The following is a 6,163-nucleotide window of genomic DNA, read 5'->3' on the forward strand; positions in this document are numbered from 1 at the left end:
CGTTTGCAGAGGCTGGAAGCCCTGGCACGCCCATTCTCTCTCTCTCCCTCCATCTGTCTTTCTGTGCCTGTCACTCTCAAATAAATAAATAAAAATTAAAAAAAAACAATGGTGAATGTAAATAGAAATATAATAGAACTCAAAATGGAAAAGCAACACTGGTGTTACATATGTAACATGGCAGAGATGAGGGAAAAATTTTTCAGATTTAAAACCATGCATGGGGTTTGGCATGGTGGTGCACGTCTTTAATGTTAGCACTTGAGAGGAGATATAGGAGAATCACCGTTAGTTCGGTATCATGCTAAGATTATATAGTGAAGTCCAGGTCAGCCTTGGCTAGAGTGAAATCCTACCTCAAAATACTAAAGAATAAAATAAAATAATAATAATGATAAAAGCATGGAAACTAGTACTGTATGCCAATATACATATTTAAGTGCATTAAGATATTTTTTTCAGATATTAAAAGTAAGAGGTAAAAAAGAACAGGTACATTTGAGTTGGTCTTTTTTTATTTAGCATTATTTGCTCAAACTTAATTTATGTATGTATTGTTGATGTTATTTTTTTCTTAATTGTTTTGCTTGTATATGTGTATGTAATCTGTACCCACATGCACATGCATATTTGTGGCTGGGCACATGTGTGTAGGTGTGTAGATCCATTTGTACAAATGAATGTCTTCTGTGTGGTTAGGGAAAGGTTGATGTCAGCTGTCACTGAACTCAGAAGTTACTGATTTGGCTCATCAAGCCAGTCAACACGTTTGCAGAATCCTCTTTTCTCTATCTCCCCAGCCCTGGGATTTATAGCCACATGTCATCATGATGAGCTTTTACAAGGGTGCTGGGATCTGAACTCGGATTCACAGGCTTGCACAGCAAGCCCACTCCTGACTGTGCCTCTCTCTGGCCCAAATTTCTTAAAATTTAATGGACTTTTTTTTTAACATTTTAAAATTTGGAAGAAATGATTAGTATAATCTACCATTAAAGTCATATGTGTAACAACATGCATTATAGTATGAATATATGGCATTTAATTTGACTTAAAGGTTGGATATAAATGTAAAACTTATTCTTTTAATATTTTGTTTTAGTTAGTTGGAAGAGAGAAAGAAAGGAACAGAGAGAGAGAGAATGGGCACACCAGGATCTCTTACCATTGGAAAGAAACTCCAGATGCATGCACCACCTTAATCATCTGGCTTACGTGGGTCCTGGGGTATTGAAACTAGGTCCTTAGGCTTTACAGGCAAGTGCCTTAACTGCTAAGCCATCCCTCCAGCCCTAAATTTTATTCTGAAATCACTAGAAAGCAAATATAAAATTCATTCACATATTTTCTGTAATATCCCATATGTAATAATCCCATAATATAAGAATAGATGCAGTCATCATTTGTTCCTGATTCTTTAAATTTCCTAAAAGAAGCTATTTGCCACTGAAACCAGTGATGGTGCTGAAAAATATATGTCAAAATTTTATTTTTATAAAATGCAATAAGAATTCAATGTATTTTATACAGTATAATTCAACGGAACATATCCATTGCAGAATAGATTGATAATGAAATATTGAAAATATTTTAGAATGCCAAAACACTGACATTTTGGGGGGGGGGGTAAAAATAAATATTTTAGTAATTTCAACTACTAGTTTGCTTAACAAAAGAAAATGTGTGTTTTTTGTTTAAGAATCCACTTAACCCAATTAATTTTCTCAAAAGTCATTAGTAAATATTCATCTGGGAATATACTCACAATTTTCTTCTAAAATATGTTATTACTTGTTGCTCACACTTAAAATGGCAGGTGATTGTGGACAAAGACAATTCATTAAGCACAGCCTTGATGCTGTCTTGCGCTGCATTCCTGTCAATCAATCACTAAGACTGCTAAGTGAAATCTCAAATGAGTGTCTGTTTCCATGTTCACAAGCTTCAAATTAAGGCCACTATCATCAGTCACATGGAGTACTGCAAATTTCCATGGCCAATGTCCTGCCCTTTAATCGATTCATCAAGGTATTTTAGAGGAATTTAAACAAATCTAACTTGGCATATCACACTAAACCATAACCCAAATTAATTTTTTATTTTATAGTAACACCCGCTGCTGATGTAGAACTTTTAAAAAAATATGAATGACCGCTGGGTGGCGCACACCTTTAATCCCACAACTCAGGAGGCAGAAGAAGGAGGATTACTGAGAGTTCAAGGACACCCTGAAATTACATAGTAAATTCCAGGTCAGCCTGAGATAAAGTGAGAAGTTACCTCAAAAAAAAATTCATATATATATATATATACATATATATATATATATATATATATATATATATATATATATATATATATATCTTCCATTTTCTGTTGTTTGCCTCAATATTGCCCTACCAAACATATGCAGGCACCAATTTACTTTCCTCCTTCCAACTCTGCTTCGCCTTTTACTCTTGTGCCAAACTGAACTTCTTTTGTTGCTGCTAGGTTTTTACATGTGATATTCCTTCTTTTATTATTATTTCAGATTTACCTAGCTTAATTCTGCATATCCTTAACTGCTCAGACTTTACATTCTCAAAAGCAAACGTGGACCTTTTTTTTTTTTTTCCCAATCTGGGCATGCAATTTATAACCCCCATCATTACACAATATCCTTCCACTAGAGGACCTAAGTTCTGCACATAGGAAAGTCAGATATTCCTAGACATGTATTCCCAAGCACTTCCGTTAAATAGCTGGTGTTTGAGAAGGTGAGCATTCAGTACCTATTAAACCAAAAGAAACTTCAATTTCCATGATGTCTGTGGTCAAATTTTCTGTTGATACAAAATTAGCACTTCAAATTGTATCTCATATAAATAGCCCTACATGAAATCGCTAGCACTCAACAGATATTGCCTGTTACATCATGTTGAATTAAAATATATGATTTTAATATCTAATTATTAATAAGATATGACCATTTTTATCAATGGAGACTTTTCACTTTCTTTTTACCATAACATAGGTGTTTTCAAACATAACTTCTGAGTTTAACTTTTCCTGTGCTTTCACAATTCTCATTTGAGCTTGTCAGAGCATGGTCTTTATCATTATTATACTTTGTAACAAATATGTTGTATTTCTCATCCTTTATAAAATCATGACTCAGAGAATGGCTTAGCTGGGTAAAGTACTTGATGTGTAAGCGTGAGTGCTTGGATTTAGACCCTGAGCCCATGATTAAATGTTAATCTTCTGTAATCCCAGCACACCTTGGGCTAGAAGAGTGGAGAACGAAGCATTACCCAAGGATGGGTCAGATAGCATAGTAAATACAGTATTGAAAAAGAAGAGATCCTTCCTCAAACAAAGGCTAACACTCAAATGGTCCTCTAACCACCACACATGTACTGTGGTACACATGTGCCTGCAATATCACAATAAAACACACAAAAATAAATATATATATAAATAATAATTTCAGCAAAACAATATGATTCTTCATGGCACATTTATATGTCACTTTTGCCTTAGCTTCCTTCTAGAGCATGTAGGTTGACCTTTCCCTTAGATAAATATGCAATATCAAATCTTATACATATCATATATATATACCTCCATGGAAATTGTAATGGTCATAAGATGCTAAAGATGTAGATTAGTCCACATACCTTATATGTAGGTTGTAGTTATGTTGCTATTTCACTGCCAAATTTATGTGTATGTTAATTCTTTTTCTCTGTTTTAAAAACTTTGGACTAGAGAGATTACTTAGTGGTTAATGTGTTTGCCTGAAAAGCCAAAGGAGCCAAGTTTGATTCCCCAAGACCCATTTAAACCGGAGTGGCACATGCAATTGGAGCTTATTACAGTGGCTAGAAGCCTGGTGCATTCATTCTCTCTCTGTTTCTCTCTCTCTCTCTTTTTCTGCCTTCTCAAATCCCAAAAAATCTTTAGTCTATTTTGTTTCTTCTCTTCCAGGTTTGTGTGTTTGCTATGCTGCTATGAATGGAAACCTCTGGGCCTCTGTAGACTATATTAGTACTCCACTGGTAAGCAATAATCCCAAGTATTGCATTTTTGAAATAGGCTGTTGACATGTAGCTTAATCCAGACTGTCCCTGAAAAGGAAAGACTCCTGCCTTAATCATCTCCTAGTATCAGTTATAGGTCTTTTCCCTCAAGTAATTTCAGAAATAACTGTTTACTGTGAAAACTATAAATGTATCTCTACACTGAAATTTTATCAGCAATAACATATATTTATTGTTTTCTTTCTCTTATTTGTACATAATTGCTGAATTGATGTTTTCTCAACCACAGCTGACGTATCTGTTTCTGAAATATTATTATCGTTTTCTAGACTTTTTTTTTTTCTTGGTCGTACTCTGAACACTCACTATAACCAGCCTTTTAAAATTTAGTGTTTGCTTTTCATTTTTGTAATAATCCTTCATATTGATAGTTATATTATAAACATTAAAGGAGTTCCACATTTTGCATTTTTTTCACTTATGTTCCTCATTCTGTGATTCCTGTACTAGATCTGTAGCAAACACCCTTCAGCTGGATTACTGAAAGAGTCATATTAATCTAGCCAGCCCACAATATTCTTCAATCGTTTTTAAATTTATTTCTATTGCATATATAAAATTAATTATTCATACAAGATACATCAGAACTATAATTTATACATGAAATATCCTACATACTACATATATACCTGCATATTACATATATGCCATGTATAAATTATTGTTCTGATATGGCTCTGGCTGCATTGAAAAGCTTTTATGGGCAAAACAAGGGAAAAAATAAAGAAAGAGAAAAAGGAACATGTAGTAGTATTGAACCTTAAATCTCTCTGGTATATAGTAGCCTGCTGTTTATTATGTCCTGGAAAAAAGATCCTATGTAGTAGATAGTAAATGTCTTACAACCATACAACTGAATTTTGCAGAAAGAATATGAAAACTAAGAGTGTATTGCCTCTTTTGTACATATGTATATGTATATGTATGTATGTATGTATGTATATATATATATATATATATATATATATATATATGAATGATTATAAACTCTGATTTAATGCTAATAGTTCATTTCTCTTTATCTTTCTTCTGAGTTTTGTTTTCTTATCCAAATATGTATCATGGAGAATAATGTGTTTTTGATGATTATTTAATATTATATTTTTAATATTAACAACGTAGTCTTGCATAGTAATTAACTTTCATTTTATAGACAAAAAGGAGTTGGTATGGATTAAATTGTTAGGGAAACGGAACACAATGTGCATGTTTCAACAATTACATGTGATGTATCAACTCAAATTAGGCAATATATTTTACCACAGACTATGTAATTTGAAATATATTGCATTTCAAAGGATGTTAATTTATATTTGTATGAAATTTTTCATACTATAATGAATAGTGAGCACTTTTATTCTGTCATTTTTTCCCTTTTTCTCTTTTTTATTTATTTATTTTTATTTTTTATTAGTTAGTTTTGTACTCAGTGAATACAGTCAATTTTGTACGATTGTTAGGCTCACCCATGTCCTTCCCCCTCCCCCGGCCCCTCCTTGTTAAGGTATATGGGTCATGCATTGTGCAGTTAGCCCACAGTTATGGGTAGGAGAAATGTCTCTGCATATCATGACCCAACATGTGGCTCTGACATTCTTTCTGCCCCCTCTTCCGCAAAATTTCCCTGAGCCATGTTGGGTTCATTTTTAGTCGGCTTCAGTGATGAGGTGTTGGGGGCCTCTGGGTCTCTGGAAATATGATTTGTAAGGAGTTGATTTTTCTCTGTGTTGATCTCCCTCACCCTTGTGCTGGTACCCAGTGCACCAAGAAAACAGCACCTTTGCTTGTTCTGCCCATTGTTCTTAGCTTCAGCTGGGGCCCTTTTGAGGGATGATGGGGTGGCTCTCTCCTTAGGATCTACATCTATCTTAAAAAGAGAAGCAGATTCTCCAACGGAGAGTAAGGTAGTGCCAGGACAAATGAGATAACCCTTACCTTTTTATAGAGAATTTAATAGGTATAGGCCCTCTTATAGCCCAAGATTGGTGGTAGCTTGATAATGGAGAGTCTGCTCATTTTTGGATATGGTTCTAACTTGTTTCCCAGTTCCAAGTATGGATCCCGTACCACTGAGGGGA

The sequence above is a fragment of the Jaculus jaculus genome, chromosome 3 (genome assembly GCF_020740685.1).
Source record: "Jaculus jaculus isolate mJacJac1 chromosome 3, mJacJac1.mat.Y.cur, whole genome shotgun sequence".
Taxonomy (NCBI): domain Eukaryota; kingdom Metazoa; phylum Chordata; class Mammalia; order Rodentia; family Dipodidae; genus Jaculus; species Jaculus jaculus.